The 22,004-nt window shown below is 38.1% G+C and overlaps 1 protein-coding gene across 34 annotated transcripts in view; it reads right to left on the reverse strand.

Moving 5' to 3' along the window:
- Positions 1-22,004, reverse strand: part of Nrcam (neuronal cell adhesion molecule) — a 264,230-nt gene that overhangs the window by 112,151 nt on the left and 130,075 nt on the right. For 32 of the 34 annotated variants that reach the window (XM_074065001.1, XM_074065016.1, XM_074065010.1 and 29 more), the window contains one exon: positions 19,553-19,630. The exons of the other annotated variants lie outside the window; for them this stretch is intronic. The gene's annotated coding sequence lies outside the window, so the exon portion shown is untranslated. The remainder of the gene's footprint in view (positions 1-19,552; positions 19,631-22,004) is intronic. 34 annotated transcript variants of the gene reach the window in all.

Here is a 22,004-nt window from a genome sequence, read left to right on the forward strand (position 1 = left end):
TCTTGGCTCAAAGCCCAGCTCCCCACTTACAAACTTCAACCAAGCTACTTAAGGTCTGTGTACCTCAATTTCCTCTTCTGTTGAAATGGGGATCACAGTTCTTATCTCACAGGGTTATTATAAAGGTTAAGTGTGTTAGCATAAAGTGCTTAGAACAGTGTCTGAGACAGAAAGCACCAAAAAAGAATCAGTTGTTATTATTACTAAAACCACACGTAAATAGCTAAATCCACCAAATCTCTTACACTGGTGAGCTAGCATTTTACTCTAAAATATCTAATAGAAATGAAATGACATCTTCATCCATTGAGGACCAAAATCAATGGCTTGCTAAAAGCAACTCCACTGGTAACTTGCAAATGAGGACCTAACATGCAACAATTCTCAGAAATCTAACAGAGGTCAACCTAGGAAATGCAGGTCAGTGTAGTGGAACAGAGGCTGTGCAAAATCAAACAGTATGAACGAATGCCTCATCTCGGTTTCCACCCCCTTGTGATTAATTAACAGCCTTACTGCATCCACCCACCAGCTGTATCATTGCTCATAGGTCTGACCCCAACCGAGGACTACAACAGTATAATGAAAACTGTGCTTCTAATTGTCCAGCAGGCAATTGTGGCTTGGCTAAGAAAGGCTCTTTCACCCCCCTCCTTTCTGATTAACTAGATGGCTTTATAAATCCTCTTAATAAGTTCATTTGTGTAACCCAAGGCTAGCTGCCCTTCCTTCCTGCTGCTAAGAGGGCTCAGCTGCTTATCTTTGGATGTGACCCATCAAAAGAGAATTGTGAAAAAAAAAATCTGCTAAATTGACAAGTAATGCTAATCTCACGTCTCCTCTTATTTACCAGTGTTTTCTGAGTCACTGAGGAAGTCTATGTGCAGGCAGTAAATTGTGAGACTGGCAGAAATCTTTATTAGTGTATAACAAAAATCCTTATGATTGTCTCATAAGTAGTGTATTAGGTAACTGTCATCAGGCCTAGGCAGAGTAATTAATAGTCACATGGATCTTTGTCATTGCTAAATGACTTCCACAGGCATTATCCCATTTAGCCCAACAACTGTGAGGCAGTACGATTGTTATTCTCATTTTACAAGGGACAAAGCTACACAAGAGCACGTGATTACTGAGTATCACGTATCAGCTTGACTTCAGGTGTTCTGATTAGAAATCCAAGGTTCTGTCCATCAGAAAATGGGTACCAATTTTTATCTCTTGTCTTTCAGCTCCCCACCTGCCCCACTTTATACTACTGGAACTAGAAGTTTGCAATCCAGATTTCTCACACTCCTTTATCAGTCACCTTTCCATTTGTTTCTGCTCATTGGAGATTGTGTCAGTCAGCTTTCTGTGACTGTGACAAGACACCCAAGATAATCAAATTGAAAGGAGCGGAAGATTTATTTTGGGTCAGTGGTTTCAGTCCACGGTTGCCTGGATCCATTGTTTTTTAACCTGGTGAAGAGCACATGGTAAGAGCTGTTTACCTCATGACCGCTGAGAAGCGAAGAGGCAGGAAGGGGCTAGGATATAAATATCTCCTCAAGGTACACCCCCAATAGCTAACTTCCTCCAACTAGGCTCCACCTTCTAAAGGTTCCACCACCTCCCAATAGTGCCACATGCTGGTGACTGAGCTTTAGCCTATGAGCCTTTGGGGGACATTTAAGATCCAAACCACAGCAGAGGTACTGATGAACAATAAGAAGGCATGATAAAGAGGGGATTGTTGATTTGGACACTGAAAGTGAGACCGGTGATGGCAGTTGCTGTAGGAGATGTGGGTTGCTGTGACTCTGGACTCCAGCAGTCAAGAAAGACCAGTGCTTTTTTTTTTCTTGGTTCCAGTGCTTGTTGAGATAGCATTTCTTGAGTGGATCTAGAATCTAATGCAAGTCTGTCCAATCCAACCCACCTGCAACAGTTAGAGCAAGCTCATGAGTTCCAGCCTTGGGGTGTTAGTTTCTTCTGATCTGGAAATCACCTCTTCATTTTGCTTCTCCAATACCCCTTTTACTTTTTTAGTACCAGCCTTGCCAATACATATCTGTTTGAAATGCCTAAAAGTGGCTGCCAGTTTCCTGTTGCATCTTACTTTACACACAAAGGCTTGCTTTGTGGCAACCATTTGGGAAAGAAATATAAAATAGAAGGCAATGTCCTTGCCTTTAAGAAATTTTTAATCCATCTGGGTGGTAGAACTAAAACATTTGAACCAAAAGTAAACAAGACAAATACATTGAAGGGCTGAGATAAATGGTCCCCAGAGTATTCCTATGATGGGGATGTCAATGGCACTTCATCACAAATTCTATTGGCCTGGTGTGGGGAGAGACTTGCACTTGTGTTTTTCCTTCTTCAGGCACGCAGTCAAGTCTGTTCAGCTGGTTCAGAGGCAGCCTCTGATCTTCTCCACCCTTCTGGTTTTCTGAACCACTTCACCTTTTTGGATATACTTGGTTCATACTTCCTGCCTCATGGTTGTCTTTGGTGCCAACTTGTCTGCCTCATTCTTGTTCAGTTTCCTGTTCATTAACTTCTGGCTCATTATAACATTAGCATCCTGAAAGTCCACATTTGCATCACCATACACAAAAACCTTTTTGTCGATAGCAAAAAGGGCACAATTACGACATATATAATTTGAGGCAGAAGTGCTAATTACATCAGGGATTAAGAGTGGGAGAAAAAGTGATTAAATAATTGCCAGACTGTCAATGTTTTTCAGCCTTCATTAAATTTACTGATTTTACTTTTTCTGCCCTAAAATTGAATTCTTCTATATCATTTGGAATTTTCATTTATTTTTGAAACAACTACTCTTTACTGAGGGGTTAATCTGTCCTAGGTACTTTGAATATATTAACTCTTTTATACCTCTCCAAAACCAATTTTTTTTTCATTTTACAGATGAGGAAAATAAGGCCCATGATAAAATTATTTTTCAATTATCTTACTTCATCGGGGCTGCTATAACAAAATAGCACAAACTATGTAAGTTATAAACAACAGAAATTTATTTCTCACAGTACTGAAGACTGGGAAGTCCAACACCAGGGTGAGGACGTGATTTGTGGTTCACTGAAGGCTATGCCTTCTTAGGGTGTCCTCATGTGGAGAGCAAGGCAGTCCTCTGCAATCTCTTTTACAAAGACTTTTGTAAAAGATTGGGTCCTCATGACCCAATCACCTTCCAAAGATGCCACCTCCCAATACCGCCACATTGGTGGTTAGGTTTCAACGACTTTTGGGGGGCACCAACATTCCTAATATAGTGTCCATGTTCCTTACTTGTTCCTTGAAAAGCTGACTCACATCATATCTAGATAGTCTGACTCTTGAGTTCATGCAGTAAAGACCACTAAACTGTGTACTTTCTCCATGAATGGAGAGCGACACTGTGGCAACCAACAAAGTAGCCCTGTAGTCAGTGTCCTCAGCCAGGCTGCAGACAGCACCACAGAACAGAGCTTCTGTGGGGCACAGAGAAGTGAAAGAGAGGAGTTCCAGAACAGCTCAGCTTCTGTGTTTTACACACAGGGGTTCTCATATGACTGCATTTGAAAAGGGCTCTACCACACCTGCAGAAGGAGCACTTTATATTAGTCCAGTTCGCAGAGGCCTTCTAGGGGGAAAAAAAAAAAAACAAGCTTACATTCTGTTCTACAAGGTGAAATCAGCACTTCTTTTTCATGTGCACTCAAACACTTCAAGGTCTAAAGAAGGATGGACAAAACATGGCTACTACTCTGAGAAGCACATATACTCAAGGTATTGACATCCCTTCTTCCCTATGACTAGTAGATAAGCTGAGCCTCTGTAATTTTGAAGCTGGGAACATTTCTCTATGGTTCCTTTCAGTTGTGTGCCTTTTCTTCCCCAGGTGCTAGCCTTTCTGTCTGTCTCCCCGTCAGGAAATCAAGCTCTGGCAGGCGAAGTTCATATATTATCGAGCAGGTCAGGATGCAATTCTTCTGGAGGGATGGGGTTGAGAGAGAGCCTAGCACCCTGAAATCACAACAAGAATGCAGGCCCTGGGGCAGGTCCTGAGGGTTGATAAAGAATTTTACTGTGTTTATAGGAAATACTTGTTAGTGCCACAAAATATAGGCCCTGTAATCGAGAGACGTAAGGAAGATTGTTCTGATTTTATGGACTCTTGTGCTTTTAAGACTAGCAAATTAAATGAACTGTTGGTGGGGGGAACCTCTAAGAAACAATGATAATATCTCTCTCCAAACAATCTATGTTTCCCTCTACCATTATAGAAACTCCTGTGACTTTGGGTAGAAATCTTAATGATATTTAAAACCCAGGCAATGTCTTCTTTTAATCCAAAAGAAAGCACTAGGCAAAAAAATCTAATTTTTTTGGGGACAAGGTTTTTACTTATATGTGCCTGTGCCAGCTAAGAGCCTCCCTGGTGTTAGTGCCAGAAGTGAGTCACAAGCCAAGTGTCTCATCAGTTTTTGTAAACTTATGATTAGCTTTCAGCTCAACAGAGCGTGTGTTTGTCACTAGGATACTTGCTTCCCCAGTTACTGGTTAAATGATGAAGGACATACTTCAGAGATTTTTGGGAACAGTTTCTGTTCTTTTCGAAGAACATTTGTTCTCTGAAAAACAAATGCTAGATTTGTTCATTTGTTCTGAAAAATGAAGGAACATTTCTTTTGATTGTTTTCCAACTCCACCTCCACATTTCAACAATGGAAAGCCATGAGACACTTTCCTTCTGCTAGCGGAATTTGTGAGTAAGCTAAGTTCCAAAATATGCCATTTCCCAACCTTGGGAATTCACAATATTACACAAAACTAAGGTAGAATTTATTTAGGTAGCAACATTATCTGACAAGGAGCTGAAACTCTTAAAGTTTCCTAACTCATCATTCACTCATTCATTGAACAAATTAAGCACCTACCATAAACCAGGAAGTATTCTTGGTGCTGGGATACAATAGACAAAAGGTCCTGTCCTCACAGACCTTATGTTCTAATTGGTGATAAAAGATACTGTAATAAAGAATAAATTAGGTGGCATTATGGAGATAAAAATAAAACAAGGAAGGGATAATAGAGGCCCCCAGCTGTGTGTGAGCACATACATAACACATTTGTCACAGGTGCAGGAGCTAGCTCACCAGGAAGTGATGCCTGAGCAAAGACCTGAGAAGGGCAATGGGCTACAAGGACATATGCAGGAAGAGTGTTCCAGACAGAGGAGTCATAGCACAAGGCCTGCAGTCAGAGTGTGCTTGGCCTACTCACAGAACACCAGTGAGGTCAATTTACCTAGAGCAGAGTCAGGGAGGAATAAGAGGTAAGGTCAGGGTAGGGGATGAGGCTTTATACAAGGACAAAGTAAAAAACATCCAGAATGAAATACTTGATAATTAGGAGAACACTAATAAAATTACACATTTATTTTTATCATGATTATTTTCTCAAAGGTAGGGCTAAAATGATTACAATCTAAGTAGGTGAGAGATTTGTGAGTAGAAAGATGGTTTTTCTATGTTGTGATATAAAGGTTCATGGAATAGGGCTCCCCTGCTCCAAAAAGATAAAACCTTATCATGTGATTCTACTAATTGAATAAAGTAACAGGATTTCAGTTCCCTTCCTTCAGATCTTTAAGGCCATTTGTTTTCCAGGTTCTTCTATTAAAACACAAACACTGGCTCAGGATGGGTAGAAGGTAGGGAAAGGAATACGAAGTCACAGTTAAAGCAGTTGGTAATCAACTTTTTCTGGGAAGCAGTGGAAAGCAAGCTGCCTTCAAAATTCTGAGTGAATAAAACATGGCTTGTGTTTCTGTGAAAGGAATCCAAGGAAGAGAGGGCAAGGTACAAAAGCAACCTTTGCCAGGTGCAGTGGTATGTACCTGTGGTTCCATCTACTCAGGAGGTTGAGGCAGGAGGATCACTTGAGCCTGTCACAAGACAGCTTTAATTGTGACTATTTCTGTAACTGTGGTCAAAGGTCATAACCTGTGAGCAAACCACACTGACACAAAATTCCAAAAATATTGTTCTTTTAAAGATAGACTCAGCTGAGTAAGAGATAAGAAGAAGTCCCAGCACTACCACAATACCGCCTTATACTAAGCAAACACTCCTAACCACATGACACTATTTGGCCCAGAGTTTATTTTCCCTTTTGACATGATGCACATGAACATGAGATGGATATTCAGAACCATGGGTGCAGTGGAACCACTCTGACAGCCTTTGGATTTATTATTCATTGTGGACGGGCAGCAGGGTAATAGCCTTGACTTCCACGTGAGACCTTATTTGTCATGTACACACAGCACATTGACCAGAACTCCTGAGGCCAAGTGCTTCTCTTATGAACTAATTAAGCATCCTGCTGGACACATTTCTTGCCTAGGCAAAGGTCGGTGGGGAAGCACCCACCAGTGTCTTGGAACTGGACTGCCACGGTTGGAATCTCTACTGTTTATGAGCCCGATGTCCATGGCAATGTAAATAAATTTGTATTCCTTCACTTATAAAATGAAGATAATAATAGGTTACTGAGGATAACACTAGATAAAACAAGTAAGTGGTTAAAATATGTCTAGCACATAGTAAGCTTCAATAAAAGGTGACTGTTACTCTTACAGTGGAATAGATATAATTCCACTGTCAACATATTACTGCCTACATACAAATTTACATACAAAATTGCTGATAACATTTTTCATGGGCATAGAAAAGAAAGAAAAAAACTAATATTAAAAATACTGCTTAGGGAATATTTTTATTCTTCTTAATTGTTATAGAAACACTGTGTTAATTCTACTTTATCAAATATTGAGGAAGGGCCATCACCATTGGAAGGAAATTAAAGTACACTGTATGAAATTAAACTAATTTTTCTTTATGGAATATAATATTAGAGAATCACAGATGCTATTTTTACAAACAAACACCCATTTTTAAAGAGAGGTCATCATGTCATGTACATGCCAACAACACAGAAAAGAGTCAGGCAAATGCATTCAAGGGTAAGTTGAGAGACTTCAAGAAAACACCTTCCCTCCATGTTGTGCTAACCTAGGGGCAACACTGAACTGTGTAAGTCAAGGAATGTCCAATGTCAACCTTGTAACCACACACAGGCCAGAAGGAAGTGGAAGTTAGTAATAAAGAAAAAGACAAATTTTGAATCAGATCTGGCTATACAAAATGGAATTTCTCCATTTTTCATAGATTATTGTAAGATTAAAATTTAAAGTATGATGCTGACTTGGGGGGCACTAAATACTTTATGAGTAAAGAGAAACTCAGTTTTGGAAAAATTACTTTTAAATTCATATGCTTTTGGTCAAAATATAATCAACTGAATAATGAAAAGCCTTTCTTTTTTTAAATTTCTTTTATTTATATGTGCATATAATGTTTGGGTCATTTGTCCCCCTTCCCCCTACCCCCTCCCTTTCCCTCTCCCCCCTTCTTTCTCTCCCCACCCCCTTGCTACCAGGCAGAAACTATTTTGCCCTTATCTCTAATTTTGTTGAAGAGAGTATAAGCAATGATAGGAAGGACCAAGAATTTTTGCTAGTTGAGACAAGGATAGCGATACAGGGAATTTACTCACATTGCTTTCCTGTACATATGTGTTATATTCTAAATTACTTCTTCTTGAACTAACCTTTTCTCTAGTTCCTGGTCCCCTTCTCCTACTGGCCTCTGTCATGAAAAGCCTTTCTTATTTTTTTTTCTTTTTTTTTTTTCATTTTATTTTATTTTTAAACAAGGTTTCCCTAAACAGCCCAGGTTGGCCTCATACTCACTATACTCCTGCTTCAGCCTCCCAAGTACTGGATTAACGGTCATACCTCTCTCTCTCTCTATTGGTTTTTTGTTTTTTTTTGTTTTTTTGTTTTTATGAGACAGGGTCTCTGTATGTGGCACAGGCTGGTCTCAAACTCAAGATCCTCTCACCCCAGCCTGCAGAATGCACAATTTAATTTAAGATTTTGAAAGGCCATACTCAAGGTCAGACAGCTAGTGCATTTGCAAAATCAAGTTCAAATCTAATTATGCCTGGCTCCAAGACTAGTCTCTAAAAGTATGGAAGGGAAGCAAAAGTTTTTATTTAAACAGCTAAACTCTGCAATAGCATTTCTAAACAGAAGCATAATCAATGAATTTGCTTATTTCCTTCTCACAGTTATCAACAGCATTAATCTCATTGAATATCCATCTGTTGAGCACTTACGAAATGCTCAGTTACTAGGTTTTGATGAGCGAGGGTGAGGTTGGGCATAGATAATGAGAGGAACAGAGCACAGAAATAGTAACACTAACAAATTTTTTCTGAACACTTCAGCATTTATGAGAAGCATAAAATGTCATCCATATCCTCCAAAGCTTACAACCTTGTTACTTCAGAGATTATTTATATGACATCTACACGCACAAAATCTATACACCTAGAAAAGGTACACAGAATGCAAAAACAAGTAAACTTGGACCTCTTGTTAGGAAATTCACAGGGTAAGGGTGAGTCAGACTCACCCTTAAAACGGTAAGGGTAAGTGGTATGTTCAATGAAAAGCCTTTCTTAAAGAAGAAAATGTATTCTGTTTTATATTTTATTCAGGAAATAAATTTTACTTACATATAGAATATACATTTGCATAGAATTAGATTTTATTGAGCCTTAAATTCTCATTAAAATTATTCTTTAAAAAGCAGAAAAGGATCCAGGTGTGGTGGCACACACCTGTAATCCTAGCACTTGGAAGGTAAAGGCAGAAGGATCACGAGCTGGAGGCCATCCTGGGCTACACAGAAAGTACAGGACAGGCTGGACAACAGAGTAAGAGCCTGTCTCTGCTTATGTTCTTTAAGCAGAGGTAAAATACTCAATTACATTGAAGGAGAATACAAGGCACCACTAGATAAAGCCAAGAAAAAGAAAATGAGCTTAAATGTAATAAGCTCTCTATTTGCAAAGAATTCTATATAATTTAAATAATTTAAAAATACTACACTGTAATATCCTAACAGAAGTTCTTTTTATCAGGAAACTAGTTAATGACATTACAGATCCCAAAAGTTTGCTATATGTGGGCCAGATTTAAATCCATGCCAAGTAAAACAAATGAAAAGAGTTTTCTTTCACAGACAACATCTACAGAAATTAAAATAAATACTAAAGTAGTTTTCCAGAAAATATGTTCTGTGGCCTACACATATCACCAAGATGACTTTTAGGACATGAAGAACTAATAAAGAAAGGTATCAAGCACGTGTTAATTCATCAGCACCAACAAAACTTGATCAGATTGATATGAAGAAGGAAGCAGGCAAGGTGTCCCCATGGTATGGTCCACATGACTATCCCCTACCCCATCCCATTCTGGGATACATAAAAAGAATGTCATGTCAAATTTGGAGGGTTTGTTTTTTGCTTATTCTACGTACATGAGAAGTACATTTTTGGTAAAATACGACTCTTCCATTTGAATGGTTGAATGGAAGATGAATGGACAGAGGTATGACTTTTGGTTAAGAAAATACCTAGGAGCTAAAATAAAAACTTTACCAATATAATTTATTATTTGGGCATTTAAATTTTTGATTTGGTGCATTAATTGGGGCAGAATTTATCCACAAGTACATATGAATTCCCTCTGTAGTGAATGCATTGCTTTAGGACAGTGTTTCTGAGACTTGTAATTCATCTTTGTACAAGCCCTAGGGTTAAATTGCCTCTCATCTTAATACATCTGAAAGAGGGAAATGTTTCATGAAAATACCACCTCAGTCATTTGGCATGTATATAACTGGTTGCCCTTCCCAAATACTGACCATTGGACAAAAACTCCACAAAAAAATAACAGAAACTTTGCAGTTCTCCCCCCACCCCATGTTTGACTCAAATTTGTCTGTTCAGAAATAACAAAAAATATTGGCATGCTATTGCTTCAAAAATGCTTCCAGTGACCTTGGGGAATGCAATACACTATTTCCCTTCACTTTTGCTCTTGGCAAATTTTTCTTTATTCAGATCATACTTTGAGAAAACACATTTCAGTGTAAATTATGTACATTCTAGATTCTTCAGTTAATAAGAATTTTTGACCTTTTGCTTTCTACAGCTTGTTCTTTTGGAGATGATTGATGGCATTAATTCTCTTCAAATGGGGTCCCCAGGAAATTATCCCCTTCTTCAAAAAAATGCACCAACTCTCAGGACAAACCAAGTTATCATTGCTGCCAAAGCAGTTCTCTGAATTCCACAGACAGAGCTATCTCAAGTAATGCTATATTCATAAAATTACGGTATAAATATTCTGGGTGAATTTAAACAAAACAGAATTGCAAAAAGCTACTGTTCTCCAGGGGTCGCTTCCTTGACTCCTGGCTTCTCTGATTATCATCCCTACAGTCCCTCCCCTAGTTTTGGAAACTCAGTACAAACATATCTATCAAAGTGATAGGTGCCTAACTTCTTTCCTTATCTTTTACTTTTTTCACCAAAATTTCCTAAAATATCAATGCCTAATAACATCAAAACAATGCAGGACACACATCACTTTCGCTCAAGAATTTAATGAATAACGTCATTTAAAACAGTGAATATAAATCAAACTCACTATATTATATTCACAAATAGACATTTCACACTCAACGTATTCGTAACAGAACTCTACCCTGACTCTCAGAAGCAGCCTCCTTCTGCATTTTATATTCTGGTTCTCAGCATCACCATGAACCCAATCCCTAGGTCAGAGGTCAAGCCTTGTTCCTCCTCTTTTTCATTCCCATTTGGCACACAGGCCAGTCATATATACTGTAAGCTTACGCTTGCATTTTGCCCTTCTGCAGGAGGACCTTGGCCTAGGTTCTTTTACTTCTTATCTTTATGCCAGCCACCATGAATAGTTGTGACATCTGCTCTTATATTACCATACACCTGTATGTATACACATATATAAATATACATGCACATATTATTCAACTTTTTTGATGAATTATGCCATAATGCACTTACTGCATTATATACATTTCATGTGTAGCTCACTTGGTACTCTCTGAGGAGGTCTGAAATAAAGTAGATAATTCATTCATTCATGAATGTTTATTCAATCACAAAAAAGAAAAGAAAGGACACCTGTCCAAAGTTACTTTCGACTGCTATTTCACCTTCTTTCTGATCTCATTTTGTTTACTTATCTTTTTCCTTTGCCATGCAAATACCATGCTTATCTCTACTCTTGCTCAAGACTGCCATTTTTTCTGCTGCCATTTTATTCATTTTGCAGTACTGAGGACTGTCTACTCTTTCAAATTTAATTTTTCTGAATGATTTTTAGAACCAATTTTTCTTCATCAGTTCAAGTCCAAATCAATCATTAACCTTGGTCAGTTTCCCAAGTACCTAGTGATCATCATCCTTTGAACTCTCAGAGCACTTTTAGCTTCTTTTATATATTCAACCTTCAAAGATATGCCATGCTCTTTTCATGTACATGCCAAGTACATACTTGTATATGTTAACAGTTGAGTCATATGCATATAACTAAATAATGCAAGTCACAAAGAGCCGTATGTGGCTCTTTTTACCTTCTTAATACTTCTTGTAGTTTCCAACATAGGATATAAGAAGCAGTCAATAATGCCTATTAATAAAGATGGCTACAAGGCAAGCATTACATGTAGGTTCCATATGTTAGTACTTTATTTGTATTATTGAAAGTCAAATAACTTCGTAATAAGCATTAAATCAAATTTTACTATCAATAAAATGAGAGAAGAGGTAGGGATGTTGTTCAGTGGTAAGGTGCTTGCCTAGCATGCATAAGGCAGTGGGTTTGATCCCCATGTACAGCAAAAAAAAAAAAAAAAAAAAAAACCCAAAAAACTAGAACCTAGGTCAAACTGTGGGCAATGGCCCGCCACTAAGTCTATGGTAATGAACATGCTACTATGAGGAGTAACATTTGATTCTCAGCTGAGGGAAATTTATTTTATAAAAGGAAGGCTTTCAGTTATTTACTCTTTCTAATGAAGGTCTTTCTGTGCCCTAAATATGGATCACTTATCAGATCAATTTCAGCAGTAAAAATAACAGACAGAATCAACAAGTTCATTATAATGCAGTTATTTGAAATCTACTTTTTCACTGAACTTGGGGATTGAGCTAAGGATGAAAAATGCTAGCACTCAAAGGGTTTATATTTTTTTAGGAAAATGAAAATTTTGATCAGTTTACCATGCTCCTGCTCTGTGAAACCAACAACCATCAGCAACACATGAGAAAACTCAGAGAGAAAATTAGAGGGACTTTTTCTGTAGGAGTGACTTCTGTTTCGGGCAGATAACAAGTATTCATTTTATTCTAACAAATATTAACAAAGCACAAGCTAGGTACCCAGGATAGTTCAAAGGGCTAGCTAGAATATATTTATTTTTTCTACTTCTTTATGACAAGGGAATTTTTCAAGTGCCTTCAAAAATGTAACAGTTGAATAATTCGTTATTTTATACACCAAAGCAACTTGGAGACTGCTTCATATTATATGTATTCTCTATAAGAGTGAAATATTACATAATGAAGAAATATTTTATAGGACACTTCGGTTTTAGATATATTTTCCAGATCATTTGAATCATTTAAATATGGTAGTTTTGTCTGGTTTTCTGTCAAATTCCTTCTCAGTTCTCCACCCCACTCCCCCAGAACAAAAGTCACTTAGGAAACGACATTAACTACATCTTCTCTGTGCCTTTTGACTAAATAAATAAATAATAAATAGAAACCTGCAGAAAGCTTTTCCCTATGCTTCTCCATGTTGCAGTGTTCTTTGCTTTCCATTCTCTCTTTTCATAACTTGTTCCTATGGCCTTGCCTTTTTCACAGGTTCTGTCAACAGGTTTTTATTCAGTACAGTATTAAAAGCTTTGCAGAAAAATGGATTAATCTTGTTCATTGTTTCTCTTTGTTTACCCCATCAGTTCTTGTGGAATTCAAGCAAACCAAGAAAATGCATGTCTAATCACAAATGTGAACTCCGTCTCAGTTATTTTAACTATGTTACATAATTAAAGGTTCTCTGAAAACTAATAAGTTTCAAATAAGGTTAGTTTTACCAAATGTCTTCCACATCAAATGTATCGCAATGTTTGAAGCACATATTCCTTGTACCTTGAGTTCCAAAGAGAAGCTTACATATGCAAAACCCACAGAAATAATTCAATATTTTCCTTCTCTAGTTCCACAAATATTCCTTATGAGACATACATAACTTAACATTTTAAAATAATAGTGAATTTGGGGTTAAATATTATAATCAAATAACAAAAGTCATATATTCTACAAACTTCCAAAGTAGCCTTTTTAATGGTCTTGTCACTAATGTTTTTAAATGTAATAAAGATTCCTCATTGAAGTCTTAGCCTTAAAGATACCAGAAGGCCATCCTTCATGATCAATTTCATGCCAAGATTTAAATGATATAAATATCAGTAAATTCACCACCTTTTTTTTTTTTTGTGGTACAGGGGCTTGAACTCAGGGCCTACACCTTGAACCATACCACCAGCCTTTTTGTGGTGGTTTTTTTTTTTTTCAAGATAGGGTCTCCAGAACTATTTGCCTGGGCTGGCTTCGAGCCATGTTCCTCCTGATCTCTGCCTCCTGAGTAGCTAGGATTACAGGTGTGAGCCACTGGCGCCCAGCTCACCACTTCTTTATATGTTAGTTTTGTACAGTAGTTCTCTACTATATAAAAATTTCCTCTTGCTCAGGATGAACTTATTTGCTTTGCTTTCCCCAGGCTGAAAAGTAGTCATTTTGAACAGCACCATCGACATCCTCTGCTAAAATACTGTATGGCTGGAGGATCAAGGCAAGGCCATCCCACCAGAATCACGGGCCAGTTCCATGAGAGGCCTCTCTCTCCATTTTAGAACATGGCTCTCTGATCATTTTAGTCTTTTCGCTAAGAACTAAATGGCCAGAAAATTTTTGTTCTTTTTTTTTAAGTAGCAGTAGAATTCTAATGTCTTCAAGAACAAGTGAAAGGTACCAACTGAGACATCAAGTTCACCAAGTGTCTAAAGAAGACCCATTTGCACATCTCTTCCTGTATTATTCAAGTGCAAATTGTACACTGTAAGTATTTCCAAATTCCTCTCTCTCTCTCTCTGGGTGGAACAACTTTTTCTCTGTACAAAATCTTTGAAAAAAGCAAAAATGAAACTCAGGGCAGGTTTATCCAGAGGACAGGTGAATGCTAGCATGTGTTGTGTCTATGAGAAGGACATTCTTCCTATGAACTTTCTAGTTTATAGAATATCTACGATAACACTTTTGTGAGAGGAGACTAGATCTGTGGTTTTATTTATAAAGGAACTGGTGTGAAATAAACACACAGAAGACCCATGTGCAAAGGGACCCACATGAGTCACAGCAGCCAGTGAACAGGCACTGTGACACACCTCAGCTGCTGTGGCAGCTTAAGGAGGCACCCAAGGAACACATTAATCAACACATCCAAGGAATGCATTAATCAACTCTGCTGTGAAGGCTGGCATGCCCCATTGTTTAACTGTAGCATGCTAAATAACACAGAGCAGCAATCTGAATGTGAATTTCTACCATGCTGCAAAAAACAAAACGCTTTTCAACACTGGCTCCGTGCTCCATATCCTACTCGAAGGTTTCAATAGAAATCATTCTCTCCTGTATTCCTGCTAGTTTATGGACTTGCTTGCCACAACAGTCAGCCAGAAACAAAGAATCTTTACAGACGAGCTAAGTTTGACAAAAGCTGTAGAAATGCCTTCTGCAGATATGAAAACTTCAATCTGTCCAAGAGGTTTTTTTTTTTTCCCTTTGCCTTGCAAAATGAATGCTGTTGGGAAAAGCAAAGCAAAACAAAACAAAGCAAAGCAAAAAAAAAAAAAAAAAAAAAAAAAATCCAAGCATCTATTTGTGTATGCAGTCAGTTGTGACAGCAACATACTGTATTACCAGCAGGGGCCTGGGCCTGGCCTCCTGCTCCACACTGGGCTTCATTTTCTTCCTGGGTCGTTCCCTAGATAATCCTCCTGTCAGGATTTGACTCCCTCCAAATGCAGCTAGGGATGAAATGTCCAGATGCTGGAAGGAAGGGACCTGGGAACATAGCACAGCACTGTGCACATACACCTACTTTTGCACACACAGAGTGACAGGCACAGCACAGGAGGCTTTCTAGCACTCCTGCTGTACATCTCCCTTCAGACTCTCTATATTTAGAGGACCATACTCGGCAGGTTGTAGTGTGCGATAAACAGTGATTTGGGTGAAGAGAGTGCTGAACGTAATGTGAACTCTGGATGAATATCACTTATTATCATTTGGAATGAGGTTCCTCTTATGGGGAAAATTATTTCAGTAGTGGTTGTACTTGCTGGGGACAAGAGCAATAGGACAGTGGTCTCCTTTGTTTTGTGGCACTGTTCTGGTTAGACCAGCGAGCCTTAAAATTAAAGTCCATGGGCCACTGATCTAGCCTTATCTCATCACCAGCTGGAATTCTGGTGACACTAAAACACAGTTTAGAACTGTAAGCCACAAATACAGCAAGGAAAATAAATCTGATCCAGTTAGTATCTGCAAAGAGCTCCTTTCAGAAGTTCCCTTGCTCTCCCTTACCCTCTGTCCTCCCTACTGTGCCAGCCTTTTGGTGTACAAATGTTACATTGCAGCACATTTCCTGGACTGGAGTGACTCCTGCCATTTTCTTCTTCCAATTTCAAAGCAGACATTTCTTCCCACTAGACTGCAGTGGGAAGAGGGAGAGGAAACATGAAATTTGCAGGATTCCTTCCTGACCAGTAGTACAAATTGTTGCAGCCACAAACCATAATTCTGTCTCTCCCCTCACTCTCTCACCGCTACAGCATCACACATCCCACTATTATCCAAAGGAATCTTGATGTGTTTTTTGAGACACCTTCCAACTGCTCTTTCTGAGACTTCAATCATGGCTACCAAACCAAGCCACTGGGAGGAGTAGGAGGAGAATGGGATGGGGTGACCAGAGAAAAATGGCATGTCCCATAAGAATAATGAGGACAGGATGCAAGGGTCAGAAAGGATTTAACTGATAACAACATCTCAATCACGATGTAGATGCCATTATAGCTTAGAGATAAGTATCAGGTTATAATCCAGCCTCTTTACAGAAGTACTGTTCGTGAGATTTGATATGCCCCAGGACATATCATATCTAACCCCAGGGCACAGGCATTGCTCAGATTCCACACAGAAATAAACAGCTGGACAACGCCCATGATGGAAGAACAGAACGTTCCCCATCACACTTCCAGAAATGCTGCCCTTTGTGGTAAGTAGCCATCTATGAAGAACTTTGCCATGATCACCACAGAGGGACTGTACAAGTGTACTAATGTTTCAAGAGACATTGTCACTTAACTGAAATCTGAAGCTCGTTCTCTGTCAGGAAGGAGGAGTCAAAAAGTGTAAGAAAGGGTGGCTTCGGTTTTCTAGATGACTAAGTAGCAAGTCAAACTTAACTGGTATAAAACAATAAAAAGGTGCATATCCTTTACTTAGATTTAGATCCTTATCTCAGTTTTTATAAATACTAGGCTTCCCAGGGAACTGATTATTTTGTAAGCCTTTCGTCTCTAGTTTTGTGGGATGGTGTTCTTTCTGTGGATGCTATGTTTTTTCTTGCTTTGACAGATAGCTATTAAAAAAGACAGAACTTCTCAGCTTTAAAATGATTCTATAGGGCAAAATTTTGATCTCTTTGCTATTGAATAGTATTAAAAATATATTCCTATCTAGGATCTGTAATAAGATTGGTTAATATTTACAAATCTACTTAATTATAAGACAGTCTTTCTTCTCCTGTCAGTTTCATTGTCTATCCAGAACATAATTTCCATTCTGCTAAGATGTATGAGTGACTTAAAAAACTTAGTCCTATAAGTTCCAGGGAAAAAACAACCTTCAAGTTATCAACCAACCACAATCAGTAAATAATTCCAATAACCTGTCAAATTTTTCCTTTTGCAAAGCTTGCAAAATGGGAACATGCTTCATGTTGTAGCATGGGCATTGTTCTCTTCAAATGCATTCTGATTACAACCTGTATCAAGATTACAATAATGCAGCCAGAGTAGAAAACCAGTTATCAGAATGATTTCAGGAGTGTACCTGCTCCTCACTCTGGCTGATTACTGAAATCCCACTACTAGCCATCCTGCGTTTTAGCTCAAGGCTTTCAAACCAGGTAGAACACAGATTTTCCATGGAGAGAACATGCACATAGGGTTAGTGACAAATATGAAGATAGTTTTTGTATGTGATAACAGACATGCAGAGGTAGCCTTTTCCAAAGAAGGATGTGGGATGGGTCTGGGGGTTCACAAACAACAGTCAATGATTCTGGCTGCTCACAACTTTTCAGATACAACACACCAGTGACTGTGGGAAAGACAACAGAAAACTCTTAAAGAATGACAAAAAAAAAAAATCCCCTCAACTTTCTTATTTTAATGTCAGAGGCCAATTGTTGAATAGCCTAGGGACATTCTGAATACAAATGTGCTTTAGAATTTCAGGAAGCTTTAGCAAAGTCTTTGTGAGGCAAGGGAAAGAAATGGGGAAGACCTCAGTATTTGGTTTTGGCCAGATGAAACCATTCACAAAGATATATTTTAGTGGTTCTCATTGAGCCTGACAACTAAAAGTTAGCTTTAGTCACTTAAAAGGGTAGCCAAAAAATCAACAGGAAATATGTATTGAGAAAGGTGGAATTCAACTTTTTTACTTGTTCCTCTAGAAGAAAGAGACATTTAAATCAAATACTTTTCATGCAATGAAAGAAAGAGAAAATGCTAGAAAGTGGGAAAGCAGCAGTATTGTGCCTATCATCCCTACCCAGAACTTTGCCCCACTGTCACCTTAAAGTACTTCCTCCAGTGGTCCCTATACCTACCTTGCCTTCCTATTTTCTCTTTCTGGTAGAAACCACCATATACAGATAAGCTTTTGCTGTCACTGTTTTTCTGCCTCTCATAGGAATTACTCCATATATTAACTACAGAAGGACTTGTCATAATTTACTATTGATTCTAGTATTTTATTTGCCAGTCACTGTACTCAACATTATTACTACTAATTCCTAATTTTGAGCAATTGCAATTTGGTATAAACATATTCTGAAGCCTAGTTGAGTGGACAGTGTTTAAAATTGCATTGCTTTCTTTACCTTGCAGGTGTTTCTTATTTTTAAAGAAAGATGGGCACTTGCAGGGGGATTTTATAAAACAAGTCATTTTGCATTAACTAACTGAGCTTTGTATTAAAACAGCCTTTTATGCAACATTAAGGCTTTTTTGGTATTGTTATAATTATTTTTTAATTTTGCTAGTCTTTGCTAATTTTCATTTTCAGGGATTCTTCAAGAAGAAGAAAATGTGTGCCATTTGATTTGCAAGGCAATATTCATTTCTAGGCTTCTGATTTGGGGATTTCTGATGGTATTTTGAAGCACCATAAGAAAAGTTAGTCATAAGAAATCAGTTTCAATACAACACAATGGAAGCAAATTCAGCTAAGGCATGAATCATTTCCTCTTAATTACAATATGACATCTCAATGGATCAACTTAAGAATTCTCAAGAACAAGGGACAGCATGCTGGAAGGATTTTACTACCTCAAAATCTTGCATTTGATCTTCTTTTCTTACTAAAAATCCATGAGAGTTCATTTGTTTTAGGAAACCTATGAGGTACAGAATTAAATGTCTGAACAATTGAACTCTTATAATTCCTTAAGAAAGCTGCTATTGCTTGAGACACAGTTCTCTGAACTGTATTCCAGATCTCCATTTAAGATATTTTTCATCAAGTTCACTACTATAATAGATGGCCTTTCAGAAAGCACCCTGGGCCCTGCAGGGCCTGTTCTAGAGCTGATAATCCAAAATGACAAATGGGAACAGGGTGGGTAATGGGGGTAGGGTGGGAAATGAGGAGTGAGGAAAGGATTTACAAAGCAGAACACACATTTAAAGTAACATTTAAACTTTAAAAGCTGACCTTTTTATTATTTATATTTCACTGTGAGACAAGAAAAAAATACATAAGGATAGCATGTTCTCAGGTTTTTGACATATGCTCAAACCCAAAAGAAAATTATTTTTTTATTAGTGGTGCTCTAGAATTTTTAATCTTTAGTTCCTTCAGGAATAGATTTTTTTGTTATCCGTGCTTATACTCTGCTGTCTGTGTTCTGGGCTTTAGGACTCAATTTAGCAAAATAAATATCTTATTACTGTATTATGAAAGGACAAGAAGGACTGGTTTTCTTCACTATGTATTTGATACATCCTCTTTGACAAGCAGTATGATAAATGTTTTTGTATCCATATTCCTACTTCCTGTCTTTTATCATGCTCTCTGGATTAAAAAAGTATTAAATATGACAAGAATAAATTACACAATCACAGTGATCATCTTTAACTACAAATCTAAACATTTGAAGAAGGCAAACCCCTACCTTTGAAGAAGGTCTTCTTATCTGAAGATGCTGTCCTTCCTTTTAAATCTTTAAACCAAAAGTCATCTTAGTATTGCTCTGTGGATTGAAGAGTGGGGAAATTGTTAACAAGACATTGGTTGTCATCAATCACAGCAGAGTGTCAATACATTAACTCCAACTGACTCCCTGCTGGGAAACACAATTACAGATAGAGTCCTGCAAGGAAAGACAAATTATGAATACATTTGCCAAAACATCTCTCAGCTGGCTTCAATCAAAAGTGACAGCAGAGGGGTGACTAGGAATCTTGTGCATATCCCATTAGTGGATGTTAGCCTGAAGAGTCCTGTCTGATTCCTGTTTTCAGTTTAGGGAGTAGAGGGTTGTTTGGAATGCACATATACAAGTGGGTAAAATGCTTCCTTGCTATGTGCTCATTAGAATTTTTTATTTAGAAGCATAGGAATTCTTTTGCCTTTGTTTTAAAGGCCCCATATTCTCAATAAAATCCATGAAGAGATGATGGGAATAGGCAGGATCTGAGGAGAAAGTTCCACATGGGCTATGACAAAGGTTTAGCTCCAGACAGCTCCAGACTCCACAATCTCCAATTCTCCTCTCCTCAGCTTAGTCTGGCTTTGCAAATATTCTAGCTAAGAATTAACCAGTAGAAGACACCATGGATGGAGAGTAGGACAATAACAGCTGAGCACATTATGTCTCATGCTTTAAACAGTCAATTCAGTGACACCCAAGGTTTTCTAAGGGAGGATTTGTATCTTTAGAGACTTAGGATTTTTGAAAACAGAAGTCATACTATCAACCTCTGAAAACATCTTTCAGAGAAGAGAAACAAGGGTCAATTCAGAAACCCTGGGCTGCATTCAAATATTAGACCTACTGTGAATTGCAAAATTATTCCAGGAATGAATAAAAAGGCATGTAATAATCTCAGCTGTTTTAGTTTATGCATGTATTATAAAATATTTTGTCTTAAATTGCAAAAATAGCCCCTTTATCTTAATTCCATGTAAAGCTGTCCTTCATAGATTTTCATTGCAGCTAATGGTATTTTACCATGACAAAATATTAGTGTAGTAGATGTTAGTGATTCTTGGAATTAAAACCAATTTTATAGTTAATAAAGGTTTTCTTTCTTCATCCTTTGATTCCTACTTTAAAAAAAAACTTCTAGAGGGATTAAGAAAATCTACAAGAGTCTGGAGCTACGTCTATAACAACAACTCAACAGACTTATTTGAGCATTTAGTATATATCTGTCTACAATGGATAAATATTAACAAGGAAAAAAGAATAAAATAGAAATAAGACATGTTTCCTCCTACCAGGGATCTTGGTTCACATGCTGATGGGGCAAACAACCACCCATGAAATTCAGTAGTTATATAATATAGTGTGAAACTACAGAAGAAGGAACAAATAGTTCTAATTTTACAAGGGCCTCAAGGATAGCTTTTCACAGGAGGTACCAGTTGAGTAGAACCTTAAAGTTGGGTAAGAAGGGCATTCTGGGTAAAGAGAAAGCCAGGTGCAAAGGAAATGGTGACGAGAAAGTGAATGGTATCCTCTAGTAGAGCAGTGAGTCTACAGGCAGAGTAGGGGATGGGGAGGGTGGTGAGAGGGGAAGCTACACAAGCCTTTTGGAACCATGGTATAAATGGCACAGAGCACCAATCAATTTAGAATCTGGACTTTAATGTGAGAACATTGTGTACTATTGAAGATTTTAGACAAAAGGAAGAAAATGTGTCAGTAATGCAGGTAACTAAGGGGCAGTAGAGATTGGAAAGAGAGACTAAGAGATGTTTCAGTAACCAACACTCAAGATTCTCAGCTTCTAGGGGTAACCCCTGCTTCCTTCCCCAGCCAACCCAACATGTACACATCTGACTCTTTCCTGAGATGATGCATTGGGATTGGGATACACAAAGGGAAGTAATCTAAGATTAAAATACTAATTGTGCCACAATATCTGATATTATTGTACACCTTTTTATTTTATTACTGGAATAATTTGGTGACTTAAATTTGTCCAGCTCCATGAGTGTACTTGTACAGGTGGAATTCCGTAAGATCTCCTTGTGGATGTGGCCTTGTTCTGCCTTCTCCACCTCATTTCTCAGTCCCATGGGCACTTGGCTCTGTGTTTCTGGCCCTGCCCAGGACCTCCAAATGTGCTTTGGCCCAGGGCAGTCTGATACTAGGGAAAGCCACCCCCAATCCTTTTCCTTGGTTACTGGATGGATGCTTCTGACCAGCCTTCCACTTTACATGGCAGTGTTAATGTCTAACACTGGTGTGGGCTTAAAATGGAATCAGACCTACCCAATGGAGTACTTTGCTTCTAGGTCATCAAACCTCACTTAGAAGAAAGGAACGTGGCACCTCTTCTAGCCTAGTGTGATAGAGTTTTGCCTTGGAATTTGATATCAAAGGCTTTAGCTAACAC

The sequence above is a fragment of the Castor canadensis genome, chromosome 2, assembly GCF_047511655.1.
Source record: "Castor canadensis chromosome 2, mCasCan1.hap1v2, whole genome shotgun sequence".
Lineage (NCBI taxonomy): Eukaryota > Metazoa > Chordata > Mammalia > Rodentia > Castoridae > Castor > Castor canadensis.